Source organism: Pinus tabuliformis, chromosome Q, assembly GCF_031772625.1.
Source record: "Pinus tabuliformis cultivar Carrire ecotype Pingquan chromosome Q, CPIR1, whole genome shotgun sequence".
In the NCBI taxonomy this organism is placed as follows: domain Eukaryota; kingdom Viridiplantae; phylum Streptophyta; class Pinopsida; order Pinales; family Pinaceae; genus Pinus; species Pinus tabuliformis.
Window position 1 is genome coordinate 1,125,084,790 of NC_142296.1, and position 19,964 is coordinate 1,125,104,753.

The window sequence follows — 19,964 nt, forward strand, 5'->3', positions numbered from 1 at the left end:
ATAACCTTAGTTTTCGACACCGCACACTTAGGAATCTTCAACCAACTCTGCTAGTGAGCTCACCTTGATGAGTTGTCCTCATTGGTGCTGAGTCGCAATTTATTGCTTCACCATTCCAGGCCAAATCACAACCAACTGCTTATCCATAACTAACTAACTCGTATAGTTGGAGAGCGTGATACCGATTGCTGAATCTTTCTGTTATTTCGTGGTCTTTATGGCTTTCATTGCACATCTGCGTGGTGTCCACTAGCCTTTGTTGTGTGTGGTATTCCTTATTTCCTCCTTACCACATGGTATCCCTTATTTCCTCTTTACCACGTGGTTTCTCCATACTTAGCCAAAATTTCAAATTTTTCTCCTTTTTCCTCCTTGGCACCAACATACACCTTGCAATGGTGTACTGAAGTAAGGAATAAATGCAGATCAATGCTGAGATTAAATGAAGACCAGTGGCAAGGAATAGTTTGCTGGTGGTTTCCAGCAAGTGTAAATGGAAAACCATAAATTGTTTATGGTTTTATTATGCCTATTTATTTAGCACTAGGGCCGGAGGAAAATTAAGTGTGTAAATTTTATCTTACTATTATGTTACTAAATTTTTGACATACTTATGCTATTGTTGAACACTCTTATTGAGAGGATAAAGACTCTGTATTGAAACCATTTAGTGTTGAATACTACATTGAGTGTGCTTTAGAGAGAGTGGTTTTTCTCCTGGAAGGGTTTTACTTAAGAAGTCATGTTGTTAATGGTTCGTTGTTTTTTGAATTTGTTTGAAACTATTTTGTTTTGAACTTTTTCCATGTATTCTTCTTTCATTTATTAGTGTAGGAAGCGTATTTTGCATCTTTGCTTCCTTTCATTTGATATTAGAGCTTGATCACCTCCGATCCAATATATGAGGAACAAGGTCCTTTGCTTTAATCTTTGTTTGAGAGAGAGTTTACATGGAATGACATCTTGTTGTAGGGAACTGCAAGAATAATAGATTAGAAATGTAGAAGTTTAGCGGCACTAACTTTGAGCTGTGGAAGATGGAGGATATTCTTGTATATTGAGATCTATGGATTGCAATATCTAAAATCAAACCCACTGGTATGAAAGATGAAGAGTGGGTGGTGTTAGAGAGAAAAGGGACAAGCCTTACCAGGTTTTGTTTGGTTGATTCCGTATTATTGAACATTTCTGAAGAAAAAAATAACAACATTTTTCTAGAAGAAGTTGGGGGATTTGTATGAGGCTAAATTTGTGGTTAATAAGATTTTTATATCAAAAATTTGTTTGCTTTGATAATGGGTGATGATGATTTTGTAGCTAAGCATTTGAATGCAATCAATATGATTGTGATCTAGTTGATCTCAGTTGGAGTGAAGATGGATGAGGAGGATTATTGTATCACTCTTTTGTGTTCTTTGTTAGATTCATGGTACAACCTAGTAATGGCCATTGGAAGCACCTTATAGATATTGGTGCTTGACGAGGTTGTGGCTACTTTATTTTTAGAGGAGGTGAGGTATGTTGCTGTTGAATCCACCAATGAGGCATTGGTTGTTAGTAATAAAATCATATAGTAATAAAAATAAAAATGAATGCGGAAATAAAACATAGAATGAAATAATACAAAGGAGACCAAGGATGCTTGGAAGTGGGACTGGAAGCGGAAGCAAGAGCGAGGAGTGACAATTTTCAGGAGCTTTCGGGTCGGAAGAAATTTTTATATAATATATATTTTGATGCATATATGTCAACAAAAGCATGTAGAATGATGAATTATATATAAAAAGTATAAAAACATGGATTAAACCATATAACATCAATCATCTAGAAGTTATAATCTTCATCAACCACATGTCCACAAGTTACATGTTACAACATATCGAGTCTCATGATTCACGAATCTTAAAGTTTCAAAGTTTCAAAATTCATTATATAGCATTTGTCATCACTAAAGTTGTACTTGTAACCATTACCAAACTATAACAAAGAATATCAAACATGAAATGAAATGTTTCAATGTTCAGAAAACATCATATTCATAATTCATTACCAAAGAATTATATTTCCAACTTCAAACTTAAATTGTCATATATTGTTTACAAAAAATACCAAAATAAATATGAAAGAGTCAATATTTATAAAAAGTACTAGAAACTACAAAAGACAAGTAAATCTATTATCTACTACGTTTTCCTCTTGCCAAGAGAAATTTCTAATTACTTTTTCTTGTGGTTTATTGGGAGATTCCTCCTGCATAGTTTGACGACTGCGTCCAAAACTAGAAGGTACATGACCTAGACGTGAGGCTGTAGATAGAGGTGGCGGCAAAGCTAGTGCAACTCGAGCACTTCAAGTGGATGATGGGGGTGGTATGGATGTTGATGTTGTTGTTGTTTCTTTATCATCATCTTTCATAAGTTCTACTTCCAATTGTTCCAAATGTAAGGCTTCGTCCTCCAAATTGACTTCCTCCAGGTTGTTGTCCCAAGTGACATATGCACTATCATATTGAGCCCACTCACTATAATGTGTCAACAACCTCAAGTTGTAGTGTACATAAACCAAGCTTTCTGCCCGGTTTTCATTGAGGCAATTTCTTTTGACATTTTGGATGAAGCTATAGGTGCTCCAACATCTCTTTGCAGAAGAAGTATTAACCACTTGTGAAAGCACTTTAATTGTCAATTTTTCCAAAGGCCCCTCAGAGCCATACATGTTCCACCACTCAATAGGATCCATCTCTTTCCAATTTCTAATTTATGAGTCCAGGAAAAATCATTACTAGTTAAAATAATTTCAGATAGGAACCCTGAGCCGAAATCTGTTTCCACATAGCTCTTGATATATGTTGCCAAACTTCACCTTTGAGCTTCGTGCGAAATTAAATTGAACTTTCCTAGAGTAGAGCTAATGGCTTGAAGAGAGGGTAAACCCCAAAGATGTAGCAAAATATTTAGAAGCCTCACCTAAATAGGAGTTGTGGTTAGAGCCCCTATCAAAGGATTGAAACATGGAGACCAAGGATTCAAGCACAGGCCCACATTTCCCCAAAACCACAAACTAGAGTTGAGGATCGGGTCCCTATCTTTAAAATTGACAAGCTCAACAACAAAAAATTCCATTGCACATGGGTGGATGAAAACATTTTGTTTCATCATTGGAATATAATATTTCTCTATCCAGGCGTGAATATTTGCAAGTTGTGGTCAATACCCAAAAAATTGACAAACTAAGTTACCAAATATGAGAAAATTTTCTTCCTTATCAGTCTCAGAGCCAAGGGGGATGGAAATGGAAGGGGATTTAGGCACCAAAAGAGAAGAAAAGCGAGTTGAATATTGATGCGGCACTACTTCATTGAAGGAAACACTTCCTAAACATTTATTGATGAGATTGGGTGCCAACTAGTCATGAAGAGGCAAGTTTGAGGAGGCTGCAAGCCCAACAGGGATTGGAGGTGTGGAGAATGCCATGGACAAATGTTGCTTTGAGAGTGTAGGGTAGACGGGGAGAACAAACACCATAGTCGGATACAACTGTGAGTGGATTAGGCAACATAGGGGGATACAACACACATAGTTAGGGATAAGCCCTAGTCACTACATATGGGAGGAGCTCCATCACAACTAAATTTGACGTTTCTATTAAGATGATCTTTTCACCATTGGAAAGTTCTTGATGTGTAGAACAATTTTGAGAGGCCACACAATTTATTTGCAAGTTTGAACCATTAAATTAGTGAGCAATTTTGAATCAACACATTGGAATAATATCATAAAGCGTCTTTCTCTCTCCCTTTTTTTGTACATTATGTTATTTGCCATTGCCATATGTGTAAAATTTTGACAACATGCCTCCCCTACTACTAGAAGTACTTCCAACAATTGATGTTCTTGAGCTACTTTGGTTTTGCAAACTAATATCAATCATATTCTTCTCATTATCCAAAGTTTATTTCATAAAACCAATCCCATTCTCCAAATTCTTGACCTCAATAAAATTGTTCTCTTCTTTGGTGTTGTCTCGCTCCTTTTCAAAAGAAATTCTTGTAAGACTTGAATTTCTTGTTCTCTTTAATGCTTCCTATTGGAATCAGTTTATGTTTTAATACCACTTATTCTAGGAAATAAAAACTAGAAATACAACCAATATAATAATAATAATAAACATTATAATGTCAAATAATTTTACTATGAAACAAGACACAAATTTTAGGAGGCACACACACTTAAGCTACAAAGTAATTGAGACAATCTCTTCCATACATCCCAATAACAATAAGTGCATCCTTACAACTATTTTGATGGTAAAAAAATGTACTTGTTGATCCCTTTAAATATGGACATGATATATCTTTGATCTAGATGGCCATCTACAATTGTCTAAAAAATGATCCTAATACTAACAATTTTTAGGTATGGCTTTTTAACACATTTTTTCAGCGATTCTTATGTGTATTTTTAAGGAAACGATGGAAAATGATGAGGGAATAACTCAATCTTCTAATGTTCTTTTTATATCAGCTAAAAAAGACAAAAAATGGAGCACAAAGTGGAAAACAATGATTTCATTAATGTTTCCCTTTTTTTGGACATCTTAGCATTCCTACTAAGCCCTAATCATGTCAGGGTTAAGGTTTTTTCATTTTAGGGTTTTACCATAGGTATTTTGACATTGTTATAAAATTTAGTTTCAACTTCTTGTTATGGGCTTTTTGTAAGTGCAGTTTCATAGGTAGGAGGCTCCCTCCCTTCGATCCATTTAGAGCTAGTTCATTTATCTGCCTCTTGGTGCATGGTTTGTAGCACAATACTTTCTCATAGGTCTTGATGTTGGTTTGCTACTTAGGTGGGAGATCAAGAATAGGCTTTAAGCCTCATTGATCTCTTGTTACTCTAACAAGATAGGGAAACCTAGAAGTACGGGGTGATCCTCTTGGTTTTTTTAGGGGGAGTGAGGGTAAGAAAAAATTGAGATAAGTGGAGAGTAGTTATTTCATGATGAAATCTACATATATATGGTTCTAATATTGAAATAAAGTGGAGAGGCAACCCCTTGAATCTTGATATAGGTAGTAGTAATGACCTCTAATAAGTCAATACTGAAAATGCGATACATTTCCATCTCAAGCTCTTGGAAGTGACACATTTGGGCAATCATGTGTTTTCGTGGGTTATGGAGGTCGATCTCCATTTAAAATATTTCAGGCAACCCCATAACCAACCAAGGGAGATCTTGAGTAAATGAATCTAGTGTCTTCATGTGTAGGATATGGATAATGAAGCCATAATGCAAATCCAAGAAGTGCTCAAGAGTGCACATTATAATTATAATTTGTATTTAAAAGATTAATGATAATGTGTTGTACAATGTCTCTATGACTTACGATAAGGTTTTGTAATGTTGTAGGTGTGTTTGAATGTATAAGCTTAAGTCTTAATATGATTTTGTTCTAACAATCGCTTGTTCGTTGTTGTGCAATGAGATACAATAACTATGCCATTAGCCTTGTGAATTACTTACTTTTGTAGTTGTCTTGGTTTTGGTCTTAGAAGGTTGCTTTAAAAAGATGTCTCAAGGCAAGGTATCTTGTTATTTTTTATTTTTTTATCTTGAATTTATTTCATTTCATCAATGGTTTCTCCATTATATTACTTTTCTATATTATACTACTCTATTCTACGTCATTATTATCTATTGTTTATTTTTTTCTAATTATGTTTGCTTGATGTAATGTTGCTGACTTGTTAGCCCACTGGGGGCAGTTCAACTGATGATCATCATGTTATAAAGTATTATGTAAATGATGATTTTAAAGGTTCAAATCCCCCATCAGTCAAACCAACAACTAAAAATGTCACTGAGTTATAAAGTATTATGTAAATGATGATTTTAAAGGTTCAAATCCCCATCAGTCAAACCAACGTAAATGATGATTTTAAAGATTCAAATCCCCATCAGTCAAACCAACAACTAAAAATGTCACTGAGTTATAAAGTATTATGTAAATGATGATTTTAAAGGTTCAAATCCCCATCAGTCAAACCAACGTAAATGATGATTTTAAAGATTCAAATCCCCATCAGTCAAACCAACAACTAAAAATGTCATTGACCTGATTAAACCTATTTGAATAATAATTTGATTTGCTAATTTTTTATCATATCTATAAAATTGTATATCATTTAAAAGTTTCTAAAACCTTTAAAAAATATACTCACCATCCAACAATTACATATTTAACTAGAATTAAAAAATATATAGAATAACTTTACCATACTTTTTTCATAATACTTCTTTCATAATACCTAATACAAATGTATTTTATTATTTACTTTTTTTATAAAAATATATTATAACGAAACAAAAACTCTTCTTTAACATTTACGAACACAAAATTGAACTACATGGTTTATTACTAATTACTAACAGTTAACATGATTGAGTTAACCAATAATGTTTTCCTAATGTAAAGAAAATAATATTACTCAAATCATATGGGCCACAATATTATAAATTGTGTAATGCCTTTATGCGCTTTATATTATTGTGCTTCATAAATTCGTTTCCTTGCCTATCCAACAACAAAGAATCCTATTCACAGGCTGAATAGTTTTTCATACATTCATCTTGTCTCTTTTATTATTCACAGGCTGCATAGTTTTTCATACATTCATCTTGTCTCTTTTATTATTCACAGGCTGAATAGTTTTCCATACATTCATCTTGTCTCATTTGGGAGTATCCTTGTTTCGATTATCAACGCATGTTTTCCATCAAAATTTTATTGAGGAATTTTTTTTTTTTTTCATTTGTAAAACGGTAACTTTATTGTTAAATCACTTGGAAAATATAATTAAATTTAGATATTACAAACGCTGTGATTAGTGCTAAATTGTTAAGAGTCTTGATCTTGAAACATGAAAACATCGAAAAAAATAAATCACAGAAGTGGACAAACCATGGAAATAATAGAAAGAATATAAACTAACAAGAATATATAATAATTACATTAAAGAAAACATATAAGATGCAAAAGGATATAACAAGTATTGATTATTAACAATAAATTTTAGTAATTGTTCAATCAAAACTCACGATCGAATACATAATATAAAATATTAAAGACAAGATACATGTGTTGTATGAGCGGGACGGGGGCAATTATAGTTGGTTTTCTCATAGGGTGTATATGGTATTGCTGAGGTTGGTTCCTTCTCACTCATTCTTCTTCTTATTTAACTATCAAAGGTTTTTTTTTTTTTCTTCATTAGGGTAAGGTTATTTTTTTAATTAGGTGCTTTGTTTATAACAAGTTTTTTAATCTTTATCGTTTAATTAGATACTTTTTTCATAACAGGTTATTTTGATCTCCACTGTTTTACTTAAATATCACCTATATTATTAAAAGAAAAGAAATGATCTTCACATTAATGAGTCTCTCGAGCTTTTTGCCTCGATAAAGATGATAATAGAGGCCAACCATATTATTAAAACATAGTTAAGGTATTTATACATTTAATCTGGTAAGAGAGATAATATTAATATAACCACATAAATTAAACAATTAGTAAACATTAATTCATGATAATCATTAAAAAATTTACTTTATGATATATTTCATATTATCTAAAAAATCATAAAATTAACTAAATTATAATTTTATTTTAAATTATTATTATTATTATTAGTGTTATTAATTATGAAAATAATTAAGATATGAGTTAAATATAATATACATTTAAGAAAACATGTAACAAGATTAACCATAAAGATTTATTCTCATTTTACTATGACATTTTTAACATGTAAATAAGTCTTATTACAATATTATGGACCAACACTATGACTTATCAATACCACATTTCTAAAAAACCATAATTCATTTTATATAGTATTTAATCCATTTATTTAAAAATACACTTTTGAGATAAATCTCAACTTTAATATCACTATTATTAGAAATATTCTAAAAAATTATTATTTACTTTTAAAAACCTTACTTCAAACTAAATACACCTATCAACATAATAATTCATAAAAATCCACAAATAAAAATCCATACATTTATAAAGAACAATTAACTGATTTCCGTTCTCCATATATATATTTTTAAAAGTGTAATTCAATTACACTCATCACTGAAAGCTTTGCAAGGTTGATTAAATACTTGAAAGCAGAAGCTTTACAAAGTTGATTAAATACTGAATAACAAATTTATGTAAAAATGATGCTATTCATTCCTATTCATTTCAGCAAATTTATATTAAATGTTGCTATACACTATGTGATAAAGTGATGTAATTTTTCATAAATCATTTATAACCCATAAAAAAAAATAACTTAGGTAATAAATATGCACTATAAATTACATACAACGTAATACATTGTTAAAAATCAATTTCCAGAACATGGTTAAAAATCAATCTACATGGTTGAGCTATTAACAAAATAGCTCCAAATTATTTTTTAAAAATTATAAAAACAGCGTATAGAAATCAATCCTTTCTTAAAAAAATTCTTTAAAAATTATAAAAACAGCGTATAGAAATCAATCCTTTCTTAAAAAAATTCTTTGACACCCCATGAAAAAGATTACCTCCCCCTATTGGAATTAATTATAGATGGCCATACACTTTTTGGGCTTGATCTCCAACTAGCACACAGAATACGGAAAATAGCTATATCATTTGTGTATTAAAATTATTCCATATTATAAAATATGGAATTTGGCATATTTGTTTCTTACGAGAGGATAATCATCTATAATGATGCAGTAGTGGTTTGAAGTAGACTTGCACTTAATGTTTATTTGTACAATGTAACATAGCTATTTACTAAAATAATTTCTATCATGTTTTCCAGAAGCTTTCCATCTGGCTTTTAAACAGGGAAACTGTTGCAAAGGAAATTCAACCCGAGAAGATTACAAAATGCACGGAATCAATGTGGAAGTTGACATATTATACAGCTGTACAAATTTATATTTTCATTATTCTCTACGAGGAGCCTTGGTTTGGTGATAGAAAACAATTGTTTAAAGGATGGCCAGATCAAACTATCACTTAAGTATAGTATTTCTCTAAATTGGATTCTGTTTTTCAAGTAAGTATGATATATTGGATTCTGATTTTCTTTAAATTCATTCATATGTTTCCCGATATTATATTGGTTGATTAATGAAATGTATGGATGATAAATACAAAAATAACCCACTTCTAAATAAAAGTTAAATTGGCAAATGGATGAATTCATTGGTATAAGTGGAAGATATGGATTCATGGAATTTCTGTGTTACTCACGATGAATTTGATGGTAAACATACTGATTATTAATTTCTCATAAAAACATTAATTTTTCACTCAACAATATATAGGAAACCTTCCATGATAAGATCATGGTACTTGTATTACACTTAGTGTAGATTCCCAAGGCAATTATTTTTCAAATGATGTTTTTTTAAAGTAACACTTTATAGAGAGAAGTACCTTGGGAACTTGGCTAATATCCTTTTCCTTGCCAAACCAACATAGAAAACAATATGTACCTTGCAGCCACACATTAAATATTGTACAAGTTGGGATATATATTGTTGAATCTAGAAGGACAATGAAGATGATTGTGGAAACCCAGTAAACTATTCAGAACATTTGGTCTTACAAAGAGAGATCTTCTGTCACCTCATAGGTCCCACTATTGATGATTTGATTGGCCACATTTTTCAGTGTATGATAGTCTTTGAAGTGGAGTACACTACCCTAGTTGTCCCTTAGAAAACCATGAATAGATTTGGTCTTACAAAGAGAGATCTTCTGTCACCTCCTAGGTCCCACTATTGATGATTTGATTGGACACATTTTCCAGTGTATGATAGTCTTTGAAGGAGTGCACTACCCTAGTTGTCACTTAGAAAACCATGAGTACCAAATCGTCGAGCATGTGTGACAACCTTAGGAGATCTCCCTCGTAGTAGAAACCACATGTGGATATCGGTGGGAAGAATGCAAGTTTCAAATCTCTTAAAGTTAGTAACATCACATCGAGGGGATAAAGGACTTTGGTTAACAATAACAAGATAATCTCTAATGAAGGTTTTAATACCTTTCAACTCCGTGATAGGGATTCTGGTGTACCTTTGGATTTGGGAAAGGGTGCTTCTAATAATAAAGATTTAACTTGTCCATTGTGTAAGGCTCTGGAAAACCCTATTGGCTTGATTGGCAACACCCTTAACACTTTGCTTTTGGAAGGTGGCTTTGAAGAGAAGTTGAGCTCTGCTTGGAAAAGGCAAAAGAAAACCCTCAAATAAAAAAGGGGCAATACCTCACTAGTTGTGGGTAGGACATTGACCTAGGAGATATAATGGTGCTCGATGGAAAATCTTTATTTAGAAATTTTATGGGTCGATGGATTTTGATGGAAACTTCGGCACATTGGATCAATGTGAATTATTTGTTTATTCTAGGATATACATTAGGCTATCATAGCATAGCACATGACTAGTTGGGTTTTGCCTTCAAAAAAAAGATAGATGTTGAGTAGATTCTTAAAGGTTTGTGGTTATGAGACTTTTCCTTTCTCTCCATTAAGCCTTTGTTTCCTTTATTAAATCCAATGGACTCAATTATGGAAAAAATTTCAATATAGATCAAGCTCCCGAGACTACCACTTGAATGGTGAACTATTTGGGGTTTAACTACCATTGGGAATGTTGTCACAAAAATCTAGTAGGCCTAGTGCAACACTGCAAAGCTTCACTAGGCAGAACCAAACCTTAAGGAAATAAGAGAATTTGTTTTCATTGTCACCTCAACAACCTTTCTCCTTATTTTTAGTGTTATTTGACCACAATGGAGGCTTCCCTAAATTCTCACCTAAAGGATATTCAAAGAGAATGGAACAAGGTGAATGGTACGAGGTCTACTAATTGGGATATAGTATTAATGAACTAGAAGGTGTAAATTTTCAATGCCAAAGTTTAGGTACTCTATTCTTAGAGAAATTAAAGGGTTGTTATAAGTTAGGGTTTTGTACATTTTCAACGATAGGGCACGTGACATCATATAACAACCTAAAGAAAAAGTATTTCAATGGTAAATCAATAAAGGAGGAAATACCTTCGGATAAATACCAAGGATTTAGGGGTTTTAATGGAGTTTTATTGTTAAAATTAGTAAATAAATGATGACATCAACCCTAAAGAGGAGGGTTCAACATGAAACAATTCTAGAATTTGCTTTTGCATTATATATTAATGTATTTACAATTTTAAGAATGATAAAACATGAAACACAATTTACTTTTTAACAATTTTCCACATAAAACCCTAGCCCTAACCATAGGTGTATAGGAAAAAGAAAGGAGGAGGAGAAATTTAGTAATAAAGAAGGTTTACCAACACTTCTATGACTATTGACTTGTCCTAAATGGGCTTGATGAAGTCTTCTAAGGTAAAGGTCAATGAGGAGGATATTTTTGGAGTAAGGGGATGACTAGGGCATCTAAAAGTCATGTGCAAGCTCTCCAATGTCATCTCAAAGATAACCAATCATCATCTGAGATCTAGAGTAGGAAACACCCATAAAACAATGTCAAGGTCAGGATGTGGGCATCCTGGGTCCATCTATCCACATTATCAATAAACACCACACCAAAACATCAATGGTTGAGTGTTTTAGCATCTGCGATATGAGTGTCAAGTACCATGTAGAATTATCTCATATCCCAACACTCATCTATGGAGGGGAGAGACCACATCATCAAGGTCAGAACTACTCTCTAGAGGGGCAACACTACATCATCAAGGTAAAAAATGATCTCTAGATGCGGTACAATGATGTCTTTACTGCTGCTGAATGGGATCAAGACCAACTCTCAAGGTTTTTTACTATTGTGATAATGCGAACTGACAAAAACTTCTCAACATCAAATAAAATCAATAATAATTAGGGACAATAAATATTAATTCATCATAGTGGACCATATATAATGTTTGAGGCACAAGAAACTTCACACAAAACTCACATGTAAATGTCTAACTAGATCATACATGCAAACAAATTACCCTACTTATATTAGGGAGGATCAGGTAAACAACCCTATTAGGTGTTTTTGGCCTCCAAGGGGAGTGACATGTCCTAGGTTAGCCCACCAATCCATAGGTGTGTGATATAATGATAGATACAGAGTGGGAAGGAAATCAAGGTAGGCATCACAACCATGTGACCAACGAATGGGGGTCCAACATCTTGAGTTTATAGATGTAGGAGGGAGCACTCATAGTGGTATGAGTTATCCCTTTCCTCATCTTGCTTTTTCCACCCCTTTGGTGTGCTTTTTTATTTATGATTTATCATTATTAGATGCATAGCTTAGGAGCCTAAGCTTGTTTTTTGTATTTTACAATACCCCCTTAAGATGAGGTGGTTTATCGCTCATTAGGGTTGGGACTTTCAAGGAGCTTTAAATGCTTGAGGAACTAGGTGATGGATAATGAGGGGGGTAAAGTGCATGCAAGACTTTTCTCCATGCCCTAAATACATGTCTCGGCCATCTTTTGCATTTTTTCATTTTTCTTTTATTGGGGTTTTCTTATGCTTTTACCTTTCTTTTAGTTGCATCAACCTCTAGGGCCAATATTATGGGCTCAAACTCAAGGATGTGGATGAAGGGTGCTAATCCCAATGACCATCGACCTGAAGAATGGAAATGAATAATAGGGAGAGATGGAAAATGTCAAATATGGATTTCCTTGGACAAGCTACATCAATCATTGCTTCCCCAATCGTGCCCTTCCTAAACCTTAAGGCCTTAGAGAGGGTCCCACTTGATTAGATTCAAAGACTAACCTCCCAGGTGAAGTAAGGGAACAAGAATACAATTGAGATGAGTCAATATCTAGCTTTTCCCCGCGATCCACATTAATATTCTCTTAACATTAAATGAAAGCACACGAATGCGAGATGGTTAAAGTACCTACCAATAGATGAGCCAACTTCCTTCAAGAAGAAATGCCAGAAGGGAGAGAAATTTGACTGGGGAAATAGGTGGAGGATCACAGCATCATGTTATGTGTTGAATCATATATGGTTGTTGGCTAGCTGGTTGTCTAAATAGGAGAAAAAGTTTCACCGATGGGTTACCTAGTTTTGGTGGGTAATAGGGAATAATATGGGCAAGACCTTGGTGGTGGACAATATATTTTTAATGACTTGCCATTGTTTCGTTCCTCGTATCCTAGTAGAGTTAGATGCTTGCAATGGTCTCTTTGAATCCATTGATTTGGTGGTGGGGGATTGAAAATGTGTACAAACTCTAAATTATATAAATGTTTCCTTTCGTTGTGCTAGATTCCATTTGATTGGGCACATATTTTGAAAATAATGGTTTCCTGTTGCGTAAAGGAAACAGGTCCTAAAAGAAGTTAAATTTCCTAGAAATTCTATGGATCTCACTATTAGAAATGGTGTTGACCAAGAATCTCTTCAGATCACTAATCCACTTTCTGAAATTCCTCTTTATATGGTTTCGGGGAAGTCATCATTATTTGATCCATTAATCAAGCCTATTGAAGGTGATAGGTATGGTGTGCAAAGTTTCACAATTCATGTTGGAGATTTCTTTGTAGAAGTGAAAAAGGCTTCAAACTAGTTTGATAATGCTAACTTGGAATCCCTGGGCAAGCAGATAACATAGAATGGTAAGCTAAAATATCTTTCTTCTATATCATCCATTGTTTCTCACTCATTGGATGAAATTAGTTTTTTCTTAAAGGATTTTGGAGATTTAGGTACTAGGGTTATGGGAGTGGATCTTAAGCCCTTGGGGTGTGGCCCTGAGTCATTACCTCTTCCTTCTCTTGTTCACAATGACAAGGTTGGAGTGTATTATGGAAACCCTCCCTCATAAATATACAAAAGGATCTATCTTTGTTTAGAACTTTGTAGGGTCCCTTTCCTCTATCTTCAAGGCTCGAGGTGGAAGACCTTATGATTTTTGGCTTCGTAAGCATTGTGTTTTCAATAATTACATGATATCTTTAGGGATGAATGAAGTTTAGGAGGGGACCCTACATTTCCCAGAGCTGGAAGGAAGTCAAAGTTAAGACATGCGCAAGAAAGAGCATCGAGAGAAGCCAAACAAGGGCATCAATCCCTAATCATTGGGGCCTTGCGTTGTTCCTCAATGAAGATCATATCCATAAATGCTAGGGGGCTTGGGAGCCAAGCCAAAAGAGTGCCTCTAAAACATCTTATTGCTCAATTTGATCTAGACTTGATTTTGGTGTACGAAACAATGGGGAATGGAGCGCCCTTATGTCCAGCCATAAAGACCTTGTTAAAACGATGGGATTTCCTTGCGCTGGATTCAGGTGGTAACTCAAGAGGGATCATTACGGTTGGAAGGAAATTATTTGACAAATTAACTCCTTTTTCACTTTTTTTAGGTTTATTTATAAAAGTTGAAAGCAAAACCCTGAGGAAGGTCTTTAGCATCCTCAATGTCTATGGTCCCTATGAAGGTTAAAATTTTTCTTGGGATTTTTTTTTGAATTCTTCTTACCTCATGGTGCTGAATCTTATAATGGGGGGAGAATTAAATTCTACTATTCATAAGGACAGGCTTCATAGCTGCTTTGGAAATGACTAGTTTGGTGGACGTTGCTCCGTTGGAAATTAGATCTCGGGTAAATAATAGAGTAGGAGCAGTAGTAGTTTCCAGGAGATTGGACACGTTTTTGTGCAAATAAAACTTAGCAGTAGTAGTTTCCAGGAGATTGGACACGTTTTTGTGCAAATAAAACTTATGCAGTCGGGTTGGAAGATACATGTTTCTCAGATCACTTTCCTATTTATTTAGAAGTGGAAAACACTGTATTTAGAAGTGGAAAAAAATGTGGACAAACCAAAGACATTCTTTAATCTTAATCCCATCTGGCCAAAAATGTGGACAAACCAAAGATGTTCTTTAATCTTAATCCCATCCTGGCCAGATGGGGAAGAATTTAAGGAAATGGTTGTTTCCTTTTGGAAATTTTATGATCCCACCTGTAGGGAGTCTATAATTTTTCAATTTTTCTTTAAAATTGATTAAGGAATTGAAACCTTATGATCCCACATATAGGGAGTCTACGTGTTTTCAGTTTTTCTTTAAAATTGATTAAGGAACTGGTTTCAGAGTCGTCAACAACTAAGCACAGACAGCAGGGAGCGCTTCTGGAAGAGATTGATGGAAAACTAGATGTGATTCTTCATGGTTCTGTAGTTTGTCTCAAGGATGAAGTCAATATGCAGGACTTGAAGTCTTTGAAAGTCTAAAAAGCGAAGCTGCTTATGCAGGAAGAGGAGTGATGCATCAAAATCTGTGGAACTTGGATAGAATGCGGTGATCAAAACACAAAATATTTTCATTTCTTTGCTAACTGAAAGACTAAAAATACAATTTGGGAGTTGCTTGATGAAGATAAAAGAGAAGCGAAATCTTTTCAGCAGTTATTTGAGCTGGGAGTGTGTCACTTTGGCATTATTTATAAGGAGCTTAAGCATTTACCACTTGGAGAAATAATGACCATGATTAGCAAATATCCGAGTTTAGTAGAGGAAGAGGAAAATGCGGTGGGAGAAATAATGACCATGATTAGCAAATATCCTAGTTTAGTAGACGAAGAGGAAAATGTGGTGGTGTTTAAGGAGGTCTCAAAAGATGAGTTACTTTCACTTCTCCATACCTTCTGGAAGGATAGAAGTCCAATTCCAGATGGTTGGATTATTGAATTCTTCCTCGCTTTTTTTGTCACTTTAGGAGAGGGCCTTATGCAGGTGGTTGATGAGGTACAAGTGGAGGGGAGAGTTCCAAGAAATAACAACTTTAACTTTCTTGCTTTGATTCTTAATTTTGATCACATTGAGACTTAAAGTGAATTCCTTTATGTTATATGGTCTACAAAGTTATTTTAAAGGTGTATGCAGTGAGAATCAAACCAAGGACTATCTCTACAGAACAATTTGGTTTTCTTGAATGGAGGAATATTCATGAGGTGGTTGGGACTTCTCAATAAACTTTGAACAATGTAAGTTACATTGTACTCCTTCGATTATTAAAATTGACTTAAATCTAAAGCCTTTGGTCAAGTCTCCTAGACCTCATTGTATTTAATGTTACTCACATTGGTTTGTGTTATGAAACCAGCTCAAGAAAAGATAGAAAAGATAGATCAACGCCTTAGAATTCAGCCTCTTCGAGGGGGCAACCTCCTTTACATTACATAAATGAACAATTCTTGGATGATTCAAATGACAAAACCTCCTTTCTATATATAGGAGTCTAAGGAGTCACAATATAATCCAGCCGACCTAACAATAATAATATAAAGCCACAAAAATAACAATAGAGGGATTCTATGGGGCACAGTAATAATAATATGGGGGCAATAGGGGCACAACAATATTAATAAGGGGTATAACTATAATAGTAATGGGGTAATCACTAGTATTATAGGGACCCAACATGCCCCTCTCCTTCAAAAAAGTGTTGTCCTCAACGCGTTCTGGATACTTCTGCATAAAATTCTCATCCTCCCATGTGGAATCTTCAGCGGATAAGTTCTTCCACTTGATAAGATACTCTGAAATTGATTGATTTCGTAGTTGTCAAGTTCTTGTTTCTGTGACTGCTTCTGATTCCAATATAATTTTTCCTTCCTCATCAAGTTCTGGCAATATTGTTTGAACTGGGAGCTTGTCGCTTATAACCTTCTTTAAACTTGAAACATGGAAAACTGGGTGCAATCGAGAAGCTGCAGGAAGCTCCAATTTGTATGCCATAGTACCAATCTTTTGCAACACCTTGTATGGACCATAATACTTTGGTGATAATTTATTATCCTTCTTAGCTTGCTTGAGGGACATTTGCTTATATGGTTGTAGTCGTAGGAATACCCAATCACCTACATCAAAACTTCTTTCGCTGCGATGTTGATCTGCCTGTTGTTTCATTCTATTTTGTGCCAACACGAGGTTATCCTTTAAGAGTTGGAGGACTTGTTGTTGATGTTTGATGTGATATTCCACTGCTTGAACCTTAGAATTTTCTCTTAAATATGATGTGATGGATGGTGGTTGATACCCATAAAGTGCCATAAATGGGGTCATTTTTGTTGTTGTATGGAAGGAAGTGTTATACCACCATTCAGCCAGAGGCAACCATTTGACCCATTGTGTTTGTTTATCAGATACAAAGCAACGAAGATATCCTTCCAAACATTTGTTTACTATCTCAGTTTGCCCATCAGATTGAGGATGATAAGATGAGCTATGAGCTAACTGAGTACCAAGACAAGAAAATAATTCTGTCCAAAAATTTCCAGTGAAAATGGGATCTCTGTCACTTACAATAATCTTTGGGTTTCCATGTAGCTTTTGAATTGTTTCCATAAATGCAGTAAAAACTGTACTGGCTTTAAATGGATGTGATAATGCACAAAAGTGTGCATACTTGGTAAGTCTGTCAACTACCACCATGATGACACTCTTTCCCTCAGACTTGGGTAAACCTGTGATAAAATCCATTGAAACCTCCTCCCAAAGTTGGCTTGGAATGGATAAAGGTTGTAATAGACCCGGTGTCTTAATTGTTTCAACTTTATTTTGTTGGCAAACCAAACATTCCGCCACAAACTTTTGAATATCTGATTTAAGGCCATCCCAAAAAAATTCCTTCTTAACCCTGTGGTAAGTTTTTAAAAATCCTGAGTGCCCTCCTAAGGGAGAAGTGTGCAATTCCATAAGAATCTTTTGTTTTAGCTGGGAATTCTTACAGAGGTATAAGCGATCTTTGTACCATAATGAATCATTTTGCCAGCTAAATGTATCAGACGTACTGGAATCTTGTTGTAACTTTCGAATAAGTGCCCACACTTCTTCGTCATTCTTCCATTCCTCCCTTGCTTCATTTATCCAATCTGGTTGGATAATAGAAATGGCGCACAACAATGCTTCCACATCCTCATCCTTTCTTGAGAGTGCATCTGCCACCACATTTTGCTTCCCTTTTTTTAGATGATTTCAAAGTCATAACCCAACATCTTTGTGACCCACTTTTGTTGCTCTTCAGAGGATAATCTTTGTTCTAAAAAGTATTTAAGGCTATCATGATCCGTTTTTACCTTGAAGTGTCTTCCCATTAGGTAGGGTCGCCATTTCTTAAGTGCATGGAGTATTGCCAACATTTCCTTCTCATAAATAGCTTTGCTTAAAAACTTTCCCTTGATTGGACGACTTTCAAAAGCAATGGGTCTTTCATCTTGCATTAGAACAGCACCAATTCCATTTCCTGAAGCATCACATTCCACAATAAAGGTTTTTGTGAAGTCCGGTGTAGCTAAGACAGGTGCTTGGCACATTGCCTCTTTAAGATGTTCAAAGGCCTTTGTTGCTTCCGAAGTCCATGAAAATGCATCTTTCTTCAATAATGTTGTTAGAGGTGCTGCTATTCTCCCATAATTCTTAACAAACTTGCGATAATACCCTGTCAACCCGAGAAATCCTCGCAGATGCTTTATGGATGTGGGGATTTTCCATTCCTTAATGGCTTTAATTTTGCTAGGGTCTACCTTAACTCCTTCATGAGATACAATATGACCCAGATATTCCACCTCCTGGACTCCAAAGAAACATTTGGATCTTTTTGCATATAATTGTTTCTCCTCCAATAGTTGTAGCACCCTGTCAACATGTTCAACATGATCCTTCCAAGACTTGCTGTAGATTAGTATATCATCAAAAAATACTAACACAAATTTTCTAAGGAATGGTTTGAAAATTGAATTCATCAAACCTTGAAATGTTGAAGGTGCATTGGTAAGGCCAAAAGGCATGACCAAAAATTCATAATGACCCTCATGAGTTCTAAATGTTGTTTTCGGAATGTCTTCAGTCTTCATTCTGATTTGATGATATCCTGAACGAAGATCCAACTTGGTGAAGTAAATTGATCCATGCAATTCATCCAGTAATTCATCAATGACAGGAATGGGGAACTTATCTTTAATAGTGAGCTTGTTGAGCTCCCTATAATCCGGACACATGCGCCATGATCCATCCTTCTTGTGCACCAATACTACTGGAGCATAGAAAGAACTTTGACTCGGTTGAATTATACCAGCCTCTAGCATTTCTGCAACCATACGTTCAATTTCACTCTTTTGGACATAGGGATATCTGTACGGCCTGATGTTTGGAGGAACACTTCCTGGAATCAGATGAATAGCATGATCATGATCACGCATAGGTGGGAGACCTTTGGGAGTCTCAAATACCTTGGAATGATTGTCCAGGACTTTTTGGAGATCTGGAGAAATAGATGATTCCGATGTGGAAACATCTAGCGAACATAATTGTGCAATTACACCTCTTTGCTCCTTTTTTAGAAGCTTTGTCATACCATTAGAGCTGATTATCTTTCCTGGTTTCCCTGCAATACCCCTTAATTCAACTTCCTTTCCTTCCGTAGAAAATTTGATGAAAAGTTCTTGAAAATTAAAAGCTATTGTACCCAAGGATTGTAGCCATTGGACTCCTAGTACAACATCAGCACCTCCCATTGGAATGGAAAGCATTGGGCTAGTCAATACATATTCTCCCATGGATAGCTTGATATTATGGCACTTTCCAGAGCAATTTATTGTTCCTCCATTTGCAATCATCACTTGACACTCTGGTGCTGGATATAGGAAGCAATTCAATTCTTTTGCTACCTTACAATGAATAAAATTGTGGGTGCTTCCTGAATCAATCAACACTATTACCTTTTTCTTCTTGATTTGTCCTTCTATCTTGATGGTTTGAGGAGTGGTAATTCCCGCCAATGCATTACAAGATATGGTCGGATTTATTTGTTCTTTATCTAGGCTTTGTTCCTAGAGTATATCCTCTTCTTTTGACCTTTCTTGCTCCTTTTCTTCTTCC

General features: G+C 34.7%; 1 pseudogene; it reads left to right on the forward strand.

Moving 5' to 3' along the window:
* The window catches only part of LOC149223474 (ASC1-like protein 3), an 86,192-nt pseudogene that overhangs the window by 36,759 nt on the left and 29,469 nt on the right, over positions 1–19,964 (forward strand).